This window comes from Lissotriton vulgaris, chromosome 12 (assembly GCF_964263255.1).
Source record: "Lissotriton vulgaris chromosome 12, aLisVul1.2, whole genome shotgun sequence".
NCBI lineage: Eukaryota > Metazoa > Chordata > Amphibia > Caudata > Salamandridae > Lissotriton > Lissotriton vulgaris.
The window spans coordinates 712,157,801-712,183,399 of NC_141700.1; the positions used below are offsets into that span (position 1 = coordinate 712,157,801).

Genomic DNA, 25,599 nt, shown 5'->3' on the forward strand with positions numbered 1-25,599 from the left:
CATGGGACTGCCCCAAATTTGAATTCCGGGTGCAGTGCATGGGTAATGCCAACATCAGACAAACGGGGATGTCCCTTTTGTTAGGCACAAACAGGAAAATCCACGCTATTTTAAACAGCAGTTTAGGCATTCCTTTCGGGGCAAGGGTGAGGGGAGGGAGAGGGGGGCTTTCAGCAAAGGACCAGCAACTCATGCAGGCTATACAATAGCGGGGCATGCACCATTTGCAAATTCACTCACATCTGCTCCAAGTGTGCCAGATGGCTCCCGGCAACCAACTGCAGCAAGGGAAGTAAGACAGATAAGCCAAGAGGTGCCGGTGCCAGTACAAAGAAGCCCTAACGGCCCACATTCTGTTAGCACCATCTCCCATATCCTTTATTACCTTGGCCCATATTCTTAAAGAATACCCTAAATCAGCAGAGCATGAATTTTTGTTCAAAGGGTTTAGTGAGTGGTTTAGGATTCCATATTCTGGACCCGCAGTTACAAGGAAGGCCAGTACTTAACGCTCAGCCATTGAGGCACCTGTGTGGTCTGGGAGAAGTTGGAAGGCGGAGTGGCATCTGGGAAGGGTGTCTGGGCCTTTCACCCTGTCACCCCTTCTAAATTTTGAGTCTGCTCTGGGAATTGTGCCCAAGAAGGAACAAGGCAAGTACAGGATCATTCACCATCTCTTTTACCCAAAGGGGTCATCAGTGAATGATTACCTGGACGAAAGAGCACGCTTGGTTGGTTATGTCTCTTTCAACGGTCAGTCGAACTTGTGCGAGTAGATGACAAGAGTGCGGTTATGGAGGAGGCTGATATTTAATCCACCTTCTGCCTCCTCCCAGTCCACCCTAATAGTTTTCATCTCCTAGGGGTGCAGTGGCATGTCCAGTATATCTATGTTAAATGCATACCCATGGTCTGTGCTTTATCATGTTATCTGTTTAAAACCTTCTCTTTTTTGTGGAGTGGGCACTGACGCAGAGTAATCCCCCGGGGTGTTCATTACACTACCTAGATGACTTCCTCTTCATTGGTAGTGCACCACTAATGACTGACTATGGTGCATTTCAGAGCCTTAGTCAGTCATTTGGGTTGCCCTTAGTGACAGAGAAGACTCTGGGACCATCCAAGTTTTGACATTCTTATGCATTGAAACTGATCCTACTGAAGGACTTTGCAGACTGCCGGAAGATAAGGTGCATGCTCTTAAATCTGGTATTATGCAGGTCTGAGCAAGAACAAACTGACATCAGTGACCATTCAAAGCCTGATGTGTAGTCTAAACTTAGTGACTAGGATTATAGCAGCTAATAGAATCTTTGTCAGGCAGCTAGCTAGAGCAATGCTAAAGGTAACAAAAGACTGTCACTAAGTGCATCTCAGTAGGGGAGTAAAAAATGGCCTGCGCATGTGGCTGTCCTTTCGGAAGGAATGCAGTCGTGCTTTGTTGTGGCGCAATCCGTGGCGCAATCCGTGGCGCAACAGTCAGCATCTCCAGCTCTTCACCGATGCATCGGGGAGAGAGCCATTCTGAGCTGAGAATGGTGTGCAGCAGAATGAAGCAAGGGCTTACAAAACAAATTCTGTTATGGACACGTTCCCCATTGTTTTGTTACTCCATCTGTGGCTGCAAGTGCTAGCTAATAGAAGAATCACATTCTGGTCAGACAACATGGCTGTGGTGCAGGCCGTTAATTGCCAGTCTGGAAGCTGCCTGGACTTGGCGGGGCTGGTGAGGGAGTTGGTGAAAAGTTGTCAGTTGAGAAGTGTGCAATTCTGTGTATGCCATATCTAAAGGGTGAATAACATAGCAGCTGATGCTATTTTTCTTTTTTAGTGGCAATATTCCAAGTGTTTTAGCCTCCAGGCGATGGAAGAGATGACCTACTTCAATGCAGAATGGTTGCACACAGTACAAACGAACAAAGAATAATAGCCTTAGGTGAATTATCATTGGCACCTGGGCTGTGTTACAACATGTTTAAGTCAGTGACCCATTCCCTGGGATCAAGGGAGGTTATCTCCCTCCCGAAAGAGTTCAGCAGTTTGTGCTTTAGGCCAAAGGCAATGAGAAACCACATGCATGGATTTCAAAGACCCTGGCGGCAATTGCTCATTTTAAGAAGCTGAAAAGGGTAGAGGACCCAGCTGCAGCATGCCCAGTAAGGGCACCACTAAAGGAATCAACTTGGCAAGAGGCGAAGACACCAGACCACAGGGTGCCCATTGATTTGTACATGCTAAATGAGTGGGTAGGGCATTTACGGTCATCTGTAGCTCACACTATGAGGAGCTACATTTTTCCACCACATTTTCGCTAGCCATTTTGGGGGCTTTAAGGACTTCTGAGCAAGTGGTAAAACCAAACAATGACCCAGCATATAGGGCATTAAGTTTGGGCAACCTCAAAATGGGTCAGAATGTGGCCGAACTGACAGTGAGGCATTCAAAAACAGACCAAAAGGGAAACGAAGCAATAGTCCGTTTGACCAAATTGGAAAACTCAAGTGTTGCCGGATAGTGCTTTTTAGGGTATGTAGGGCATACCGTCCCAAACAGGATACCAGCTGCTTCACCAGATTGGCCAGCTTCTCACTCAATTTCAGTACTGAGGCATTCTCAGGTTTGCGCTTTCAGAGGGGGGATGCCAACGATGCAGATGGTCAACGCAGTCATTGAGAATTGAGGCTGCCACCAGTATTTTTTAGGGGACTTTGCCACCAGGGGTGATAAAGCAAATTGGAAATTGGCAGTCAGACAGAAACGAGTTGTATGTCAGAACCTGAGGCAAGGGAGGGTTGTCGTCGCACCGTTTCTTGTGGGTACATAATGGTGGCAGGAGGACCTCCAAAATACTGTTCAATGAACTCTTTGCATGTGTTGGGAAATTTGGATCTGCCTTAAGAAGTAGACAGGGGCATGTGTTACAGGGATGTGCTGCTATGTAGACAATATTTAACTCATGACCCAAACATTGTTTATGGCTAGAAAATATTAGAGGAATATAACAAATTGAATGTAATCACAGATGATAATAAAATATGTGGTCATGTGTAACTTATTTTTGTATTTAGAATTCAAAATGGTGTGGGTGAAATGCCCCTCCATTGTGGCCAGAGAAAAACAGCACGCCAGAGAGAAGATTTTGAGCCATGGTTTCTGTAACGTTGAGTTGCCCTGGATAAGAAGCCCAGGAATGGGATAGACCATGCTGGGACCTACGTTTCACCAGCTTCTGGGGAAAAGAGTGATTAAGCCAGTCATTCAGATAATCCATCTGGGGGAAAATGACCTGACCTCCTGTGGGAGGGGCCCCTTTTGCAGGCCATGTGACAGTCTTACAAAAAATCCTCCTATGTAGAGTCTGGCAGGGAGCTAGGTTACCTGTGGTTATTGAAACGTCCAGGCAGAGAGTTAATCTATCCCTATAGAACTTAACAATGCAGCATTGATTGGGTTTCATCTGACATAGCCTGCTAAGTAGGCATCTGAGCAGTAATTTTGCACCAAATAGGGTAGAGTTGTCCGATGTAGGTACAGGCATTTTTCTGCTAAATATTTGTGAAGGGCCTCCTATACTTGATGGTAATGTCAAATGAGCACAGGAGGGGGTGGCTAGAATATCGTGAGGTACCATTCCCAAGGCTTGGCCGAGTTACAGAGAGATCTAACACTATGAACAGCTTAAAAGGCCTCCAGTTAGTGGGTTTAGGAGCCAAAAGGCAATTCCTCATGTCACTGAAAGTCATGACGGCGGAATTTGGGATTATATGCCTGTGCTCCTAAATTCCTTATGGGTCAGTTAAAATCCTAACCAACTTTGGAGACTGGCTGGGGGTCTCACTCTGACTTGTCAGGAGAATGACACAAAAGTAAAGAGTAGGGTTGCAACCAACTTTAAGTGAACGAGCTGTAAAGAATCTAAGTGAAAACTGGAAGCTGAAAACACAAACAGGGCAGCTCTAGCTTTCTCAGGATTGGTTTTGACTGTTCAAGGAACTCGACATCAACACCTGGATTGCCCATAAGTGAAACCAACCTGTGTAAACAATAAACGTGTGACCTATTATAGTCACAAAGAGTATCACTGTTCTTTATTATGTTGCTTGCACTGTATTGTAATTTTAGCAATGTTAAGCCCTAGTGCCACCTGCCCCGAGGGTCATTACTTTACTTAAACTCGCTGAAGCAGACTGTTCTTCTTCATCCAATGCTGATCAGAGGGAAGGGGAGGAGTATGTCAATCACTTAATGTATAACATTCTTGTTATACTGTCCTTGCATCAGATTGTATGAGAAAATCTACTTCTATTTATCCAGCGGGTGAGGGTAGTATGTGCACATAGGTGTGCTCATGGCCTACAATGATGTTGCAACACATGCAAATGTTTTCATTCTACGGTTTTGCGTGCAGTCTCAAAGCCTCCATATTAATCCAAAAAATCCCTCATGAAAACTGCGCTTGACTCAAAGCTTTCGATTGTTGGTGCTCCTTTTTCATTTGAATACATCTCTCCTTCCTTTCCATCTCTGCATGCACCCACTGTAAGTTATGTATGTTTTTTGCTTTATCTCATTTCAAAGGTCAAACTCTCCTTTAAAAGTTATGTCCTGCATCCTGACAATGCCTAATCTACTATAGCCCTTCTATTAAAATCGCCAACCAATGATTGAATTCACGTAACTTAACCCCCACCTAAAATCACAGCTAACTATTATTAATTTAATCTACCACATAGGAACTGGAGTAAATGCTTTGCGTGGCTTCCCTAACCTCATCTATGCTCATGACGAGCTCAGATCACAGTATCCAATCCCTTGGAGCTTCCACCACATTGCCAATATTGCTGCAGGCCACTTGCAAGGCGGGTCCTCTTTAGGCACGCTACTGGCCAGCGTGTGCAAATATATGTAGAAAAAGATCACTTCGGGGAAATGACCAGAGGACACCACTGGGATTTCCAGGCAATCATTTATTCAGAGATGCTGGCCATAATGCATTTCGGCGTAAGCCTTCTTCGGATGCCTCTTGCACTGGGTCACGCTCAGTCCTTCCTTTTGAAATACTGTGGCCCTCCCATTGACGGGAGTATTGCTGGCTCCGCCCATGATTGCTTGCAGCTGCAGCTTGTTGTATGAAAACTGCAGTTCCCAACATGCAACAGGTCGGTAAGTGTGGATACCGAAGTCCTAGCGTGCTTCCATAAGCACTTTTGTGCCTTGCAAAGATAAGGATATGGCTATGTGGAATATATATATATATATATATATATATATATATATATATATATATATATACACAAAAACACATTGGGTTTCTGGTTGACAGATTTATGCACCCTGTCCAATCAAGAACCACAATCCTAGTCAGGGTAAGTCATATACACCTTAAATTAACCTGTGCTCACCCTCTGGTAGAATTTCACGGAGCAAGCATGCTTAACATAAGAGGCAATGTGTAAAGTATTTCTGCAACACTTCAAACAGTAACACAGAGTAAACACCACAAAAAGACTCCACACCAGATTAGGCAAATATATTGTGATTTTATAAATAAAACAAGACCAAAACAACAAAAATCGAAATAGTAACAGTCAAGAGATTAAGTTTTAAAGTATAAAAGTGAAAATAGGACTTAGAAGCAGTAGCGTCTATGGTGGTTATCTGGTTACGCTGTAGCGTCTATGGTGGTTATCTGGTTATGCTGGACTGGGACAAAGGTAAGAGTACTGGGTGACCGTGATGGAGCATGGGTCGGATACAGCAACCTTGCAAGGGCCTCTGAGCAAGGAACATTGATCCTGGTCGCAATCAAGATGCAGATGGGTACTCAGTCACACCTTCCATTCCTTTGTATGTTGCGGTAAAGAGGGGATGCACAATGTACAGCTGTCACCCTCCCCAGACATGTATTGGAGTCGGGCTGCAGGTGCGCAGAGCTTTATAAGAGGGGCATTTCTAAAATAGTAATGTTAAATCCAGTTTGCGAGCACAGATTATATATCATTACCATTTCAATGATATTAAACATGACAAAGCTACTCCTTCTCAAAAAGGGATTATAGCATAAAAAAGTAATAAGGAATTCCTAATGTTAACCTTTGAGATGGAAATGCCTCACAATAGTGAAAAACGAATTTAGGTGTTTTTAACTACCAGAGCATGAAAAGCTTAAAGTTACCTGTCCTACCTTTTACTTACACAGCACACTGCCTGTGTACTACCTACGGCTTACCTCAGTGGTGACTTATATGCAATAAAAGGGAAATTGAAGGCTTAGCAAGGGGTTTTAAATGCCAAGTCGATGTGGAAGTGTAAACTAAGTCCCTTTTACTACTTATCACTTACACTCACATATGACAAAACTGCTATGGGTCATGTCCATCAACCAGTACTGTAGTGGCCCACAGCAAATAAATCACCCATCACCAACTCAACAGAATACTAGAAGAGATCTGCCACGTGCTGCTGGCCAACAGAGGATTTTAATTTAATCTACAACTACAAGCCCCAAATAGCTACATATTAAGAATGCTTCCTGGCATCTCACAATGACAATCAGATATGGGACAATTGTAAAAAGATGTCCATCCTAGCACATCACTCCACCATTTCCCCCTTTAACCTATGCCTGCCCAGAACCATACATTTTAAAATAAAATTTCTAATAATGGACAACCCAGTGAAATAACCAGCTAATTGGACTATGAACTTTAGAAATATCATAAAGGGACCTGCATAGCTGTTCTAATCTGACAGGTTACAGAAAATCATAAACTTTGCTCCTACCTCTCACAATTAATCACCATCACCATGCAACAAGCTGCGTCCCATCACAAGTTAACTGTCCCTCTGCAGTCCTTACACATGACACGGAATGCCTTTCCACACAGGATCAAAACAAAAAGAACACACTTCCCACTGCATACATTAGTAGGTAGTGTGGGCTACCCTTGTAGGCAAGCACTTCAGTTCCTCACATAGGGGTAGTAAGCGCTATATAAATATTGCCGTACAATACAATATACCAGCTACTCCTCAGCAGACTTGTATTTAGAGGTATCCTCCTCTGACTCAAACGTTTACAGTCCAAAGGTGTATTTAAACTATGATTTAATGGATATCAGGGCTTGGTTCTGTGCTTTTATCACTGCTTACAGCAACCTAGTTGCAACTTGTTGTTGAGAGAAAAAAATCCCACAATCCCCTTCATTCCTTATCCCATCCCGCCTCTCTGATTCACCCAAAACCTTTCTGACTACTATGAACATCTAAACATCCTTTTCAAATGTTCCCCTGCTTTTTATCAAATTCACTTAACAGGTGCACATGTCCACTGCTTTCAATAACAGCTCACACGTTTATTTTTCTAATCACATTCATAATTCTATCCCTACTCAAAACACAAATAAATGCGTGAGACCTGGAGAGCACAGACTTAACCGTTTAATCACAGATAATCCACAAGAGTAAAAAAAGCAGATATTATTAATCTGCTAACTATTTAACTCTAATCTTGGGTTCCAGAGTAGCGCTCTACTTGCCGCAAAGTGCTTCAATGTCTTGTCAGTGGTGGTAAGCAATTTTCAATTCAATTCAATTTCAATTTAGCTTTATTCGATTTTTGTTGTACAAATCATAAAAGCGTACAATTTTAAAAACATACAATTAAAACAACCTTAACAAGGCCCACAAAATATTGACGAAGTTAAAAAGTAAGGCTTAAAAGATTGTTCCTAAAATGTGCATACCTCATTCATAATGAAAACAACTTTACACAATATTTAGACAGTTATATATTCTAGCAATCTTGCCTTTACATAAATATCGCCCTCCCCATGGGCTGCTAATAAAAGCCTCTGTAGCGTAGCATATCGAGACGGTTAGGTGCAGGGGGGTTGCTATTGATCGTTCTCCAAACAGATTTATCGATAGCATGGGTGTAGCCTGCCCCTGGTCCAAGTGCGGGATAATGAGGGTAAAAGTCATAAAGGTCCCCAGTATGTATCGGGCCATCTACATCTTGCCGGTACCAAGATTGGAGGAACGAAACAATGTTTGTTGCAGAATTTCACTAAGACCATATCCCCTACGATATCCTTTCGAAGGGGACCTAACCAGCCCACCCTTCTAACAGCTAGTATTCTGCCATTAAGTTCAGCAGGCAGGGGTCTATTCCTAGATAACCAGTGGGTAACTTTGTTCTGCAGCTCGTGTTGGGTTTCAGTTTTCCCCTGTGTGATTGGTGGCACTCCTGATAGAAAATAAACAAAGGGAGCAGCCTCTGGTGGTAAGTGGATATGAGGTGCTATGTTTGACCCTGAACTGGCGATGTTGCGCTGTGGAAATACACGATTTGGCAGAGGGTGAGGGTCCTTTGGATCTAATATATTGGGAGCTGTGGCCTGCGTCCGAGCATTGGTGCTTAGTACAGTTGGTTTAGGGGTTCCAGAAACAGCAGATGAAGGGGATTGCCTGGTATATACCTGATTTTTTATGGGGGCCAAGTTAGTGTTGATCGTGGTCTCTAATTCGTAAGTCTATCCTCCAGAAGGTCTATTTTTGCCATCAATGGTGAAATGGCGGAGTTAATTAGCCGTTCAATAAGGGTCAGTAAGGACGACTGTGAGGGCGGTGCTGAAGGATCTAACCCTCCCACAGTTTCACCCGGATCTGGAGTTGGAGGGGAAGTAATCGCAGACAGCAAGGAGTTAGAAGACAATTTGGGATGTTTAGGTAGATTCCCATTTTGTTTGTCTGTCTCGCACTTCCTTTTACCAGGTTGGGGCCGTGCTGTTACTGTGCTCTGGGCGTCTGCAGGGTTAGTTTGGGGATGTTCATACGGACTGTTAATCAAGTTTTGTGAACCAATTGTGGCGCTAATATATGCAGGGCTGCTTGCCGCTAAAGAGTACTTAGTTCCACACAGACTGTTTAGTTCGTCTAGCCCTCTTAAGCTATTCCCATAGTCAAAGGCAGATACGCGTGAATGATTTGTAGTTATGCACTCGGGTGACTGTATAAGTTTGTTGACCCCTGGATTTAAGGGAGATTGCTCTGTGGGCTTAATTCCTTGTAAGTCTTGTATCCCTTTTGGAGAGTCCCTATGTGGGATAGCTTTATTGAATGCCCCCTTTCGTGACATCGTGATTACCAGAGATTGTAGAATCAGTTAGTAGTATTTACTCAAACGGATGACAAAAAGTACCTTGTTGGTAAGATAAATAGTAGGTAGGAGTTAGTAGGTGAAAGTTTTTACCCTCTTTCAGATGGAGGCAAGGGGGGTGGCCTGTCCCGTCCTTCTCGGTCCTCTGAGGGCCACAGAGGGCCCGCCCTTTGCCCGGGCTTCGCCCGGCGCTCCCGCGAAGCGGGTCTGGTGAGGGACTTTGAAGCGCCTCCATGCGCGAAAGTTTGCTCTCGCGGCTTCCTGCCGTAAAGCACGCCGGGGATTGTGGTCTCCCCCGCTCGGCGGCCACAGCACGGTGTCTGAGGCTGCGGCGGCGGGGGAAGACAGCTGGCAGGGTCCCGCTGGCGAAAGGAGGTAAAGCAAGCCACCCCAGGCTTGTCAGGTCCGGTTTGTAAAGGACGCCCGCTCCCCCGAGACTGGTGAGGGACTTTGAAGCGCCTCCAGGCGCGGAAGTTTGCTCTCTCTGCTTCCTGCCGCAAAGCACGCCGGGGATTGTAGTCTCCCCCGCTCGGCGGCAGCAGCACGGTGTCAGAGGCTGCGGCGGCGGGGGGAGACAGCTGGCAGGGTCCCGCTGGCGAAAGGAGGTAAAGCAAGCCACCCCAGGCTTTCAGGTCCGGTTTGTAAAGGACGGTGGTAAGCACTATTTAAATACCATTTGGATTACTATGTAGGTGATGTGAAGCACTCTGACACCCTACATTAAGATGAGTAGCTCATAAAAATAAAATAAAAGATACCCCCAAATAATTTTCAATTGATATTTAACGTATTACTGCAATTACTCATAAAGACACACATCTGACTTTCCTAGAGTGATGCACTTATCTTACATAAAAAGGTTGAACGAAGGCAAAAACATGCCTTCAAATCATAGTTTCTCTTAAGCACACCTTATTGTCATCTAGGTGTAGGGCTCCAGATAACTCCAAGCCAGGATGAGTCTCCAATAAAAGAGGGCTGATGGCCCTTTAAGTGAGGCCTTTGTGACTGTCCAACCTGGAAGTGAAAGTATAAAACCTCCTTACCACCTGCAGGTAGCCACTCTGAACCGAAAGTAGACAGCATGGGGGCGCTGCTCAATGTGAGCCAATGTCGGCAAATCCTGAAAATGTCATTGGGGCTGGCCTGGATCTGGATCGATAATAGCTTTGGGATCTGAGTGGATCTTCCTTATTACCTGCACTGATTACAGCCCATAGTACATAAAGATTTTGCACTGGGGCGATCTGATGACATGACTTTAAAGCCATTAAAAGATTGGGTGCACCAGCTAGTACTTATGAATTATTTTTGTTAGTTTTCGAAAACTGGGGGACACTGATTTTGCACTATTTATGAAGAGTCTGGGGAAAAGAGAGCAAACTGATTTTCCAATAAAATGCATCCCACTCATGTAGGCAAAGCAAAAAAACCACATTTTGTTTTGCTAATCCATTTTCTCCTCCTAGCCTCGGGGCATTTAAGATAATTTGTTGCAATCTGATGCCCTCTTCAGGTGATTTATGGCAACACAGTAAGTAACTCAGCTGATAATGGCAGTAATGCTGCACCAACTTTGGTGGCCTGTGCACAGGACTGAAATGCTGCGATCAGGACTTACCTCGAGCCAATGGTTTAGGCCCCAAGAACAACGACAGAAAAAGTCAGATTTTGAAAAATGCATATTATAATGTTGTACTCCATTTAAGATCCAAACAGATCGAACCTTCTGTCACCATTCCCGACCATTTTGGACTGGCTCAAACCTGAGGTCTAAGAGAATGTTATCCAAATGTTGCAAAAGACCCCTATGAAACACACAGGACACAGAATGTTTTGAACAATGGGTGGAAGATGTACTCAGCGTTTGTAGACGAAACAATTAGTCTGTGTGAGAGGTAGACGAGGTATTTACCGTTTGTAAAAGAGGTATTCTCATTTGAAAAAAGGAATTTGAAATGTGTACACTATGTACTTATAATTGTAGTAGACCTGCTTAACAATTTCTAAAAGAGGTTCTCTGCATCTTTTAGAAGATGCAGTAATCATTTAATAAGCTATATTCCAGTATGTAAAAAGTGCTTTCTATTAAAACTCATGGTTCCAGTATGGAACATTGCAACAGCTCACTTAGTTTTTACCAGGAAATCTAGGATAGTATTGAGGGGGGGGGAGGGAGAGGGAGAGTGTGCTAATCTCCTGTGGACAGGAGTACGATACTGTGACCTCATTTCCGCAAGCTGCTCACAGTTCACCAGAGAACAAATTGCCCCACACAGCGAATGTAAACTGTAGAAAATGTCTAGATGAAACTTTCATTCTGGACTTTTAAGAATAATTCCAAAGGAAGGCATGGGTGCTGAAACATTTCACATTGTGGTGTGAAGTATTAACACCACAACTGAGCTCTGAAGTTTGGAGTCAAAGGCAGGGCTCTGGGATTTGAAGCCTGTGGGAAATGAGCTTGAAACAATAAAGATTCTATTCTTGACACCATAGAAGTATATGAGGTGAGCCACTCAAAAGTGAGACTGGTGCTTGGCTCTGGCTTGGCTCCAGTTAATTTTGGAACCTCAAGCCCAAAACGAGTCGAGCTTTTAGTGGAGGCGATGTGATCGAGTGGCTAGACCTGCAAACTATGTGACATGGTGACTGAGCTACGAATCTTTGCCTTGATTCAGCATCTTGTGGTTCCCAGCAAATCTCACATGTGCAGGAACTAAATGAATGTGTAGCTTGTCTGTTTCTGTTGTGACACCCTCCTTTGTCTCTTGTGGTATGTAAACTGCCAAAAATAATATATATATATTGTCTGTCACCCACTCTCATCCAAGAATTGGACAAGTCGTTAACCTTTGATGTCAGAAAGAGATTTCCATTTAGTGAACTGCATAGTGTAAAAGTAAAAAAATCTGGATTCATTCCTTGCTTTACACAAATGTCATCCTGGGCAAACACTTGATTTCACCGAGCCTCGATTTTTTTCAATGTTTTTTATTACTACTTATGAGCCCACCCTCATGTACCTGATGTCAGGATGTGTGCCCTACAAAAACACCTCTTGTTTAATGACTATAAATTTGCCCCATGTATGAGAGGAATTTAGCCCACTGATAGGGTGCACATCAACTATGACTTGCTTCTCAGGTCTGAGGACAGGTATTTCTATTTCTATTTAAAATTATTTGTACAGCGCACGTACACCAGCGGTTTCATGGCGCTAAACTGACAAAGAACTGGGCAGAAAAAACCAGGGGCTGAATTGGAACCAATAAATGAGAAAATGATGTATTAATTAAAGAATTTGGCAAAAAGATGTGCCTTGAGCTGTTTACGGAACAGCAGGTACGAAGTTGAAGCTCTGAGCTCTAAAGGCAACGAATTCCAGAAAATTGGAGCGAGGGTCGCAAATTTCGAGCCTCCCCATTTCTTTCTTCGGAACCGCGGAACAGTGAGAAGGGATTGGGTGGATGACCTCAGTTCCCTCGAGGGAACATAAGGGATAATCTCCGATGAGATGAAAGCCGGTGCCGTGCCCAGTCGTGCTTGAAAGGTGATGGAAGCAAGCTTAAACTGGACACGGGCACAGACAGGAAGCCAATGTAAGGACTTTAGGAGGGGTGTGGTATGGTGGGATTTTGGGAGTTTGAACACCAGGCGCGCCGCCTGGTTTTGAATCTGCTGCAAACGCTGAAGACTATATGCAGGAATACCTGCATATAGGGCGTTGCCATAATCCAGGCGGGATACGACCATGGCAAGGGTGATTAGTTTTAGGGCATCGAATGAAAAGAAACGGGACACCTTGCGTATGGTACGCAGTGCCAGAAAAGAAGAAGAAACCACAGAGCTGACCTGGGAGTGAAGGGTGAGTTGGGAGTTGAGCTTGATGCCTACAGTTTTAACTGAGGTAGAGGGAACAGGTGGGGAACCAAGGGAAGGGGGCCAGAAGATGGGGGACCAGGGGCTGGATGAACCACCCGTCAACACCAGCTCAGTCTTATCTGGGTTGAGTTTAAGATGGTTGTGGTTCATCCAGTCTCGGATGTGGATCATGATGGTTTGAAAATTAAGGGCAGAATCGGGGGAAGAGGAAAGATTGAAAACAAGCTGGAGGTCGTCCGCATAATTGAATACGGCGACCTCCATTTGTTGCAGTGAAAAGATAAGAGGGATAAGAGATTTCTCAGTTCGTTTAAAAACTCACATTTAATAAATGCATTATTATAGGCTGATGTGCTAAGGTGAAACGCGTCTGTATGTTAAAGAAATACCCTTTTTGAATTTTGAAGACACTAAATCATAATCCAACATGATCTGTATTGCATGATTTACATGCCAAATAGGTTTACGTCTTGGCCTGTGCACGGACTCTTAGAGCCAGAACAGAGCTTGGGCTTTGGGCTCACCCTGAATTTGTTTGCCTGCCCACCTCCTAAGAATTATGCATAGAGTCATCACATTTTTCTGTTGAAATTCTACACCTCACTAAAGTGTAAGAGTTAGCTCACTCTACTTCTCAGTACAGGTTTGCAGTAGTTGTCCTTCACACATACCCTCCAGATGTAAGTAGCATTCCCTGGCAGAAAACAGTGTAGTAGCAGCATTTTCAGTTGAGATGAGTAAGTAGCATTTAATGTAAGCTGAAGAATATCCCCAACTGACACACCATAAACAATGCTTTTTGCAGGCCTCAAAGTATTTTAGGAACCCTCTTCTGGTGCTGCTAAACTCCTGCGTTGCCGAATACCAAGGCTGCCTAGTTTTGGTCCACCACCTAAAACGTTTTTCCTCTACCCATAATTACTGTCTTTTCCCACTATTGTGGTTTCTTTTTCAGTCCTCCTTTCTCTTTTTGTCACTATCTCCTCTCTCCCTCATTTTTACATCTTTATTACATTTCCCTCTCTTGTTCTTGTCAAAGTCTGATGATGAAAAATAAGTCCTGGTCCCAAAAAAGTAATGTTAATGCCTACCATGTGCCCAAGTTAAACACTGAAAGTAATTCGCATTGACAAAGCCAATGAATCCAACTTCGACAAGACTACATTTATATATTGAAAGCGAGTGCAATAGACTTTAAAAGTGTGAGTGCAATACAAATTCGAAAAAAACTCCACAAATATGAATGACACTTAGGCATAACTAGTTATGAAGAAGGCTGGCCGAAAGCCTTTCTATACATAGATAAATATGGAAAACATGGCTGGCGAGGCGGCTAACATTATATCCAGTCCGGACCTAAAATTAAAGGGGTATTTGATATTGCTTGCCTTTGGTTAACTGCTGACCAAAACGTTTCTGCACATTTGCTGCTGTTCAACAATCAGGTTTTTATTTTCTTAGATAAATTCTTCAGATCTAAATCACATCTGAGCTCATTTTAAAGTGTCAGTCCTTGCATTTGAACTACATTCCTTCAGGAAGTGAAGTTCCATATGCAAACATTAAATGGTATATATTACTATTGATGCTTAGATATTGTCAGCAAAACGGTTGCACTTCCACAGGCAGGCTCAGGGCATACTAATCAATACAAGTACATGGGGCATAGACACACACAGGCGCAACCAGGGCTCACTCTTAGATACAGTCAAACCTTTCATATCGATCATTAGAGGCACATGGCGGGCATACTGACTGCTACAGGCACACATGGGAGGCATATTAAATGCAGGCACACTTGGGAAGCGTACTGATGAGTACAGGCACACATGGAAGGCATACTGATGAATTCAGGCACACATGGGAGGCCCACTGAGGGATACAGGCACACATGGGAGGCCCACTGAGGGATACAGGCACACATGGGAGGCCCACTGAGGGATACAGGCACACATGGAAGGCCTACTGATGAATTCAGGCTCACATGGGAGGCCTACTGATAAATAACGGCACACATGAGAGGCCTACTGATAAATACCGGCACACATGGAACGCATACTGATGAATTCAGGCACACATGGGAGGCCCACTGATGAATTCAGGCACACATGGGAGGCCTACTGATGAATACATGTACACATGGGAGGCCTACTGATGAATACATGTACACATGAGAGGCCTACTGATGAATACATGTACACATGGGAGGCCTACTGACGAATACAGGAACACATGGGAGGCCTACTGATGAATACATGTACACATGGGAGTCCTACTGATGAATACAGGAACACATGGGAGGCACACTGATGAATACAGGCACACATGGGATGTATACTGATAAATACAGGCACACATGAGATGTTTACTGATCAATACAGGAACACATGGGAGGCCTACTGATGAATACAGGCACACATGGGAGGCCTACTGATGAATACAGGAACACCTGGGAGGCCTACTGATTAATACAGGCACACATGGGATGTATACTGATGAATACAGGCACACATGAGATGTTTACTGATAAATACAGGCACACATGAGATGTTTACTGATAAATACAGGCACACATGAGATGTTTACTGATAAATACAGGAACACATGGGAGGCCTACTGATGAATACAGGCACACATGGGATGTATACTGATGAATACAGGCACACATGAGATGTTTACTGATAAATAAAGGAACACATGGGAGGCCTACTGATGAATACAGGCACACATGGGATGTATACTGATGAACACAGGCACACATGAGATGTTTACTGATAAATACAGGCACACATGAGATGTTTACTGATAAATACAGGAAAACATGGGAGGCGTACTGATGAATACAGGAACACATGGGAGGCGTACTGATGAATACAGGCACACATGGGAGGTGTGCTGATGAATACAGGCACACATGAGAGGTGTGCTGATAAATGCAGGCATGCATGGGAGGCCCACTGATGAATGCAGACACAATGAGGAACCTACATTTTTGAATGTCTTACAGACTATTAAAAATGAATGATGCATGTATACATGCTTTAACACTGGAGGACAGTTTAGAATAGTGGGTGGTTAAGGAAGACAAAGACGCACGTTATAGAACTATACTGCCCTTGTATATTTAAACAATGAATTAAATATGTAGAACTATACTGCCCTTGTATATTTAAACAATGAATTAAATATGAATAAATTAAAGTAAAAAAGATTTATATACATATGTGTGTATCCATATATATATGATTTTCAGAGTACACGTGATGTGCATCAATAAGAGCTTGTAATTTGGTGAATACACACTACAGATCGGTGTCTGTACAGGCAGACACAATGCATATTGACCATTACATGTAAACACGAGGACATCGATTAATAGTCCTACCTTAGGAATGTTAAATCAGTACAGACACACAGGGCATATTGATCAATACAGCCATGTGCATGTTGATTAAAACAACACGCTCAGGGCACCCAGGGTAAATAAAAGCACAAAAGGCACATGGATCAATAAAGGCACGGGCAACTCTTAAAGAGTTAATGCAATAGGCAAGATGGCTCTGATTTAAGCCCTCGCTGCTGCCATCTGTAAGCTCAAAAGTTTTTTGATCAGCTTAAGATTTTGGTAAATTAGGTACTGTTAAACTGTGGAATAAGTATGCACTGTTTATTGATAGTGCATATTAAGGGCAAGTGCTGTGTCAACAAGCATTGGCAAAGCCTAGGTCTGGTGTTGCTTGTCAGTCACTTGGCTTTGCAAATGCTTTTTTTGTTTTGTCATGTTAAATGACAAAACGTTATTGTTGTGGAAGTTAACAAGCCTTCATCAATCCAAATAAAGTCAATACAGTGGCTATAAGCAAAACTATTTTATGTCTCAAAAAGAACACATTTCCATAAGAATTTCTGGCACTTAAAGATACTTTGTCTGGATGTGCTCCTTGTGAAAGGGCAGAATGCTGTCACTCATGGTGCAGTTAAGTAGTGGATTAAGTGGGGTGACTCACTGCCCCATGCTTTATGTGGTAGTGGATTGGAGAAATATGTAAGACACAATAACAGACCAATGGATGAAGAGTGCTGGCTGAAAGCTCTGATGTGTACATTCTACATTTGATTGTAGTTAAATCAAAAGGGCTAGACCTAAAAAGCAGTTATTATCACACAGACTTATCAGTAGAAGCACATACAAAGTGTGGTGATCGACAATGACACAGTGTACGTGTAGGTGTAGCCAGACAACATACTGGTCACATTGTGGACTAAAGGCACTGGGTGCATAATGACCAAAACATGGACTAGAGGCGGGTGAGCCACTGAAAGTTCCAGCCTGGCTCAGCTGGGGGCCCTGTGGGAACTTTGAGCCATAACCAGCCACGTTTGAATGTGACTTCTGCCTGCACCCTCACTCTACCCTTATCAGCAGAGAGGTAGAAGCAAAACATTAACAGTTGAGGTAATAAAAGAAAGAGAAATAAATACCCATTTAGTGGCTGCTTTGTACAAATCGAAACTAGAAACCTTGGATTCATTGTGGCTTCCCTCTAAAAACGAAACTGTGCGATCTTAGGCAAATATTTGTATTTTACCAAATCTCCCTTATCCTCCCTGTTGCACATAGAAGCACAGTCAAATACCTTTGTTAAGAATGGCAGATGCATAAAAACATTTGCCCACATGCATCAAGGTAAATTGCATTTGCAAACGGTGCGAATCGCAAAATTCGACCGTTTGTGAATGCAATTTCCTTTTTTGGGATGCATCATGTTTTTTTATTTTTTCGCAATTATGTTGCAATTTCTTAAATTGCGATTGCATTTAAGAAATCGCAATTTGTAATTTCTTAAATGCAATGCATGAATATTTTTTTTTTGCGAATTCGCAAATAGGAAGAGGTAAATTACCATGAAGTTGAACTTCATGGTAATTTGCTAAAACTTTCAAAAATGCACAAAAGTGCATTTTTGAAAGTTTCATTTTACACACACACATGCCCTTGGGGCATGTGTGTGTGAAAAATGTTATTAAAGTTAAATTTCACCCTTGAAATAGCATTCTCATTTTGCGATTCCTTAATTGCGAATCGCAAAATGAGAATGGCTTCCCATTCATTCCTATGGGCCTCTTGGTCCATAGGAATCAATGGGAAGGGATTCCTTAATTGCGATTCGCAAATTGTGAATCGCAATTAAGGAAAATTAAGGAATCGCAAAAAATATTCTGATTTCTTAATGCATAGCATTTTGCGATTTCTTAATTGCGATGCCTTTATTTTCGCAATTAAGAAATCGCAAAATTTAACAATGATGCATGTGGGTGTTTGTGTTTTATTTAGTAGACTTTTATCTATTGGCATCTGGGCCACATATAACTATCTTGCCTCTTACTTCCTAATGGCGCAGTGATCAGAGTGGGACCGTTTTTTTAAAAACTATTCAACTCAAAGCTTCCACTTTAAAGAAATTGACTTTTTTAATTTTGAAGAGACTTAATCAATCACGTTTGTAGGATTTAGATGGATAACCTTTTCAGAGATCGACTCGTACGGGAGCGCTAAGAGCCAGGCCAGACCCTTAGCTCGGCCCGCCCGTTTCATTTATTGGCTTGCTGGCCAACATGGACACACGTCATATACACCCATACAAGGACCTACGACCCATGCCGTTCATGGGTCGGGCGCACGTTATATACTGATCACTGCAGGGACACACGTTCTAGGCTGTCCTATAAAATGGGACTGACTCAGCCGATGCTGACCAATCGGATAACACACACTGAAGACATGGATGTAAACCCAGCTCGCGCATGACTTGCCGGTCCCCGCACGCGCTCAACCCCTCCTCCGTTCAGTAATCCCTGTGAGAGCGCGCGATCCTACAGGGTGATGGCTGGGACTAGGTGGTTCTCCAAGGACATGCTAGGGAAAAGCTGCGTGAAGTGGGGATGGCGAGGCAAACACAGGATAACTGACGTAACCCCATGTATTTCTGTTTCCCCCGCTCGGATGGGGTGACCTGCGGCAATCATCACTAACAAGACAGCTGCTTTCAGCCTCTACACTTCACAACATGACGCCATGCGCGAAACTCACTCGCCCCGTTTTAACAGTGTTAAAAAAGTACTAAATCACGGGGCATTAACGTTCTGTAGTTTAACAAACAAAATGTATTAAGAATTCAGAAAACTTCATTTCTATTAAGCTGGCATAGGTCACCCCGTCCATCAACCCCTTTGGTTATGCACCATCGCTCTGTGCCCTCGGCAGAGAGGTCAAGCATTGGATGGCCAGCTGTTCTGAACACCTTTCTGCCCTTACAGACAATGAGAGAAACTCGCACTGCCTTCAGCCGCAACTGAATTGTGGTCCGTCATAAACACCTGAATGCGACACAAATCAAGTTATGCACTAAACAAGAGGAAAATGAAGTCTGAAAAAACGCACACGCATCCTGGGAAAAAAACTCCTAGTGAATGCAAAATTAAGTAAAGCATGTGGACGGTAAGCAGGAAGGACGTGGGTTACATTAACATGTTTACACTCCTTGTTCAGAATCTGTATTTTTTGCCCGAAAAGTTAAGGGCATGGATATAGGGCCCAGATGGGACCCTTTTCTTTATTACTCCTGGATCTGAGATCCAGAGAGACCAGGCACACTTAAAGCTTGCCCGTCCTGTCCTGTCAGACTGCGATCATGCGCTCCTTCCCATGGACCGGAATGCATGATGTAGCTCAGCACAGAGTGAAAGACAGAAACACAGGAAGCGCTACACTGAACACCACCCAGCTCAATACAAGACACCCATAAACACCTCGAGAGTAAAGGTTCTTTACACACCTTTCTAGCTCTCCTCTGCTCCTGCGGCTGCATCTTCACCATGGTCTCGTCTCTCTGGAGTGGGGTGTCTCTCTGCTGCCGCCCTCCCCCCATCCTGCTTTTAAATACTCTCCGAAGGCAACAAATGGTTCTCTGTCCCAAGGAAGGGGGGCTCATCTCCCCGGGGGTTCGGCACAGACCGGGGCAGCACAGGTCAGGCTCACACCCCAAGTGTGCCAGGCGCCACCCCACCTCCCTCGACCCATCTGACACCTCTTCAGGCAGCCCACCAGGGGGTCCCCTTCTGCACAAGTTCAGGGCAGGCTCTCTCTCGACCCTGCACGGGATCGGACTTTAACTGTACAGCCTGATCTCTGTGTCCGGAATAGCCAAAAAGCCAAGAACAATGTTATCTCTGTGCGGACTTTGCACACAATTAATAGTAGAAGTACGAAGTTTTACGGGGGTCAGAATTTTCTAAACGATCACGAATGTCCCCAAATGGCATTATAATGTATCGGAAGGTGCTCCGATTTGCAATGCTCAGAAGTATTGCGAAAGCAACGAGAATAATTTAAAGGAAGCGGGAAACGATTCAACCTTATTTAAATGGGACATGGTATTATTCAAACCAATTGAAGGACTCTTTATGAGAAATTTCATTTTTTTTTCACAAAACGTTCAAAAAGGGAATCCAGTTTAATATTGGCCCACAAATAGTTTACTCGTTGTGCAGAATACTGCCAAAACGTCGGATGAATTGAATTCACGTAAATAAAAGCGAAGTCGATAAAAAACTCATCTGCATAGTACAAATAAATCTTCTCATATCAACAGAACCCTCCTTTAAAGTGGAAACAATGTTTGTTATAGGTCTTTCAATTATTTTATAGGGGGAACAAATCAGATGTTTTTTGATTTTTTGTAATGAAGCTGATGGAGCAAGGTTTCAGGGGACAGGAACCTTGCTTCGATCAACCTCTCATTAACAGGTACTAATAATCAGAAATCGTAGCTAAAAGGAAATTAACATGCACACAACATTCAAGTATGGGGAAAGGAGCTTTACGCTCTGAAATCCCGCTTGAAACCGAAAAATGTTTTGCGCATGTACGAACCAGAACCGCGCCAATAACCATGTGACTAACCCATGTGAGAGGGAAACTCTCACGCATGCTCAGAGTTACTAACTGTAGGTTTCGAGGCACGCTTGCTATGCATATGCTTGCCTGAATATAAAGAGAGCTGTCGCTGCTAACGCTTTTGGAGAAGCGTGGCTCAGTGGTTAGAGGCGGCAGACCCGATCGGCCGTGGACCAGGGTTCGATTCCCGCCTCGGCGGGTCTCGGGCTCAAAATTTCCACGGAGTCGACAATTCTCGCTCTGGTGCCTTCTCGACTCACGGGGTCACACTCTGCGCCTCTGGGCAATAGCTTGCTTAGTCTCCACTACGGCCCCTCGCGGCGGGATGCCTGGCTTTCACCTTGTGGATACCCGGCCGGGGTATCTCACAGGGGAAACCAGGACAGGTTCCCTAAGCAAGCGCCTTGAGACCCCTGGGTTATAGTGCGCTATATAAATCGAAACACATTTACATTTACATTTACATTTTGCTTAACAAAGAAGAAAAATAATATCGGATAGAGTAGAAGTGGGTGGTGAACAGTGATAATCACATATTTGGGAAATTAAAATCTGTTTATGATTCCTTCATTAATAGTGTGGGTTTGGGCCTGATGTACTAACCCAAGAGAAAAGATGGTGTTTGAAACGTAACACAAGCTGAGTCTGCGCACTGAAGTTTTGAAGTTACCCGCTGACCGGACCATTGACAGGCTGCCAAGAGCCAAGGACAGACTCCTGGGAACTCTCTCCAACTGTAGAACTACATATGAATGTTGTATCTAATCTGTTACTTTAGATGTGTGTGAAAAGAAATAACACCGAAAAAGGAATACATTCAATGGGAAGGGTTTGTTAGACAAAAAAAATTCATTAAGAAATCGAGAATGACAGCATGATGTGGTGACAACGCCCCTACCCCTGCCCAATCACAATCCATGATCCGCTGAGATTTGCAATTTTTGAGGGTGGGACATGCTGAAATAAAGACTATAACTGGAGCGACTTATTTGGAATAGGCTTGTTTTAGGCGAGATTTTAGGATTTGGTGGACGTAGATGCTGAGTGAGGTGTGGGCGAGAGCTGCTGCCGACAAGAAGAGAAAAGACTGGGAAGATTTATTCCTGAAAGACAGCCTGATTAGATTGAAGATTTGAGGAAGAATATCGAGGAGGGAGAGTGTGTAAGAGAGGGATGCGTTCTGGTGCGTCGGGTTCTGGAGAAGTGTAGTTAGTATTATCCTATCTTTCTCCTGTCCTATAGTCTTTGCAGTCCTTTGGCTAGAGGGTTGGGTTTTCCTGTTTCACGATTTGGCAAATAGTATTCTATCTTAAATTTGCATATCTTTTGCAAATGTATGATTTGTTATGTCTTTTGTCTCTTTCATCTATCACTCCTATGCATTGATTTGTTGCATGAGTCCATAGTTGAATGTATTTGGTAAACAAATTTCTCTCCCATGAAAGTTGATGGAGTTTGCACTGTGAATCTGTACAAATGAGCGTTCATTTTGACTGAGTTATTAGATAAGATTAATTGAATCTTACCCGGAGTCTGTGATTATTTTATTAAAAATTATTCAGATAAGTTAATCAATTTGTTAGTATCACCATCAACTACTCTACTAATTGTCCATTGACCAAAGGAAGAGTGTTGATCTGTGTAGGTTAGCTAGGCATTGGCTAATCCTGATCAAGGTGAAAATAAAACTTGACCCCCAGCGAAACAGTCAGGAAATTAGAATGTGTAAGTGGGTCCAGCTTGAGTAATTTGTTGATTATAAAATGTCATCCTGGCCTTTCGTTGGATCAAAGTCTTTCATGCATGCAAAATGCATGAAATTGTAATTTTTTGGTAAACACTAAATGATGGAACAACACAGAAAATATTCTGTGTAGGTAACATGGGTGGCTCCTATATGAGCGGTTCCTTTATGGTTGAAGTTACTTTAGTGGTGACCTCATGACACCGCATTCAAGGCTTTCTCATCTTCCCATTAAATGGGCACCCTGCCACCAAGAGGAGGGAGCAGAAACTGAATTAGGGCCTGGACCCCCAGGTTGTTCCCAGCCTCGCCCCCACGGAACCCACAAACCATGACGTTTTACTGTGTTTGCTTTGAGCTAAGTTCACACAGCATGGCTAGTGCTTGGTCTACTGATGCATATCAAACCTAACATAACTGTGTGTTGATAGCCTCATTCACGGATGAAACCCTGAGGGGCTGAGAGGTTAAGAATCAAGTTAATATGCCCTGGTTCTTTCTTTGGGACCACACCTAAAGGAGAGCACAAAAAGTCCTCAAAGGTTGAGGAGGGAAAGAGACTGTTTAACCTATCAAAAGTGCTATCTTTCCCTGGACAGCACATCTTGATGCGTATGTGTTGACAGTATATTGTTACAGAAGGGATGGGAACCCCTCTTAGTGTGGGAATCCTAAAACCTGAAGAAAAACCCAGATACAACAACTTTGCTGTGTCTTCACTTGGGTACAAGTTCAGCCATAGAATCAGCCTGGTAATTTGAAAAGGGGGTAAACTTGCAACTAGTTGGAAGGCTTAACTCCCTCTTTCCATTTATCTTTTGACTTTTGGTTACATTTGAATTCTGGGTGGTACCGAAGCCTGCAAAAGGAGCAAATATATTTGTATTTACAAGATCCTACCTGGTGCGTGTATTCCTTCCTATTGAAGGCCCAACAAAAGCCATTCTTATCCTCTGTGTGTTGCAGGTAAAAAAAGCAGCTTAAGTGGGGCTTTGTTGTTAACGCTCTCCTGTCATGAATTGACCTCTGTCTGGTTCCACACTGTATCTGAGCCTCCATTTTTGCCCACTTAAAATCCTGGTCTTAATCTAACCAAGTAGTACCCCCATGCACATGATGTACTTTCAATATGCTATTAGAATAAAATATGGGCGCAACCTCTTGCTTCTTCTCTAGCATACCAAACATGTAGTATACATTATGGCTGCAAGTTGGCCTGTGGTGGGGCTGTTAAAGGTGCATTCACTGTCTGGTTCTAGGGTTGCTCCCTGCGAGGTCCCAATGTCAGTTAAGACAGGACTAGGAGTGCCTACCTAATGTCCGCTAAAGCTGCATAAGTTCCTGCCACTCAGATGCATTTGGTAAGTGACCCCTTCCCTTTCTTCTGGTGACCCGGCCTCCCTTAGATGTCATTAGAGGCTAAAAATTAACAAGAACCATGTCACAGTGGAAAAACAGGAAAGGCACAACCCAGTACGCCAGGGCTCCCAAGCTCTGTTATTACTCCCCTCCAGGTCAGGACAAGGTGGTTGGGGCCAGGTATCGAGCTGTATACGGTTTGATGTTGCAGGTCACTGGGCAAGCTTGAGAGTGCGGAAGCCAACAAATTGTAGCCCGGCGTTATACGCTCCTTGATAGAGTGCTAGGCTCAAGATTGCTGCCACCCAATAAGCACAGGAGGAACATGGGATCTCCTGAGTCTAGCCGCAAGGCTCACCAGCAGTAGAGTCAATGAAGAAATGTGGCTAGAGCACACTACCCACTCACTGGCTCACAGCAGCAGGCCGATGTCCGACCAGGGACAGGATTTGTATTTATTTTATTTTTATTTTTATTTAATGCGATTTTATATAGCGCGAACATTACCCGTAGGTATCAGAGCGCTTTACATAAGAACCAGTTGTGATACATAAGGATTTAGGAATACATGAGTTACATAAAAGATGCAAACAGAAAAAATTGCAAATGTACAAGTGGTAAAGTCACACAAGGAAGAGATACAAGAAGAACAAATTGCAAATGTACAAGTTGTAATGTCACTCAAGGAAGAGACAGAAATGGATAAACTCTAAAAGTCACATAGGAATGGTCAAGAGTACAGGTCTACTACATATACTAGTGGTTAGAGTTCTCTATATACATGTATATACAAATAGTAGAATTCCATTAAGGGGGTCAGAGGGGGATGCAATCACAGCACCGAGGGTGGGAGGCAAATCAGAGGATCGTCAAGTGGGATGAACTGTGCTCTCCAGTAACATTAGGCCAGAGGTGCCGGGAGTAAATGCTGTGTGACGTTGCTCCCGCTGAGGTAAGTGCGAGGAAGCAAGGAAAGTTGTGGTCAGAAAAAAAGGAGTGGGCAACAGCTGCATGGGATGCAAGGAGTTCATGGGAAACTGCAAAGAACAAGCATTTACAATGCAATGGTTTCGCCTTTGTTAAAGTTTTGAGCTTTTGGTATTGCTTTTGACAAATGGTCTTTTCTAACTTCTTTGAATTATGTGTAAAAACTTTGATGTGTTTTACTTTACACAGAAATATGGATTGCATTTATAATGCAATTATTTGCAGATGCACAGTGAATTAGAATACAAGTTATTTCATAAAGCATGTTAGCATTTTCTTTAGAGCTTTAATATATATTATAGCACAGTAATATATATTTATCTACTTTGTATATAATAATGAAAAGACAAGAAACAAAGTTTAACATGTTTTATTAAAGTAAATATATTGTATTTTTTAATATTACTTTTTATCAAAGCAAAGTTTTGTGCAGTATTTTATTAGTTAAGTATTTGTATGATGTATCCATTTTGGAAAATCACATTAACTGTTTTTGGTAGGTGTTGT

The 25,599-nt window shown here is 43.2% G+C and overlaps 1 pseudogene; it reads right to left on the reverse strand.

Moving 5' to 3' along the window:
• LOC147678079 (transcription factor HES-7-like) overlaps nt 1-25,599 on the reverse strand; it is a 116,239-nt pseudogene that overhangs the window by 73,946 nt on the left and 16,694 nt on the right.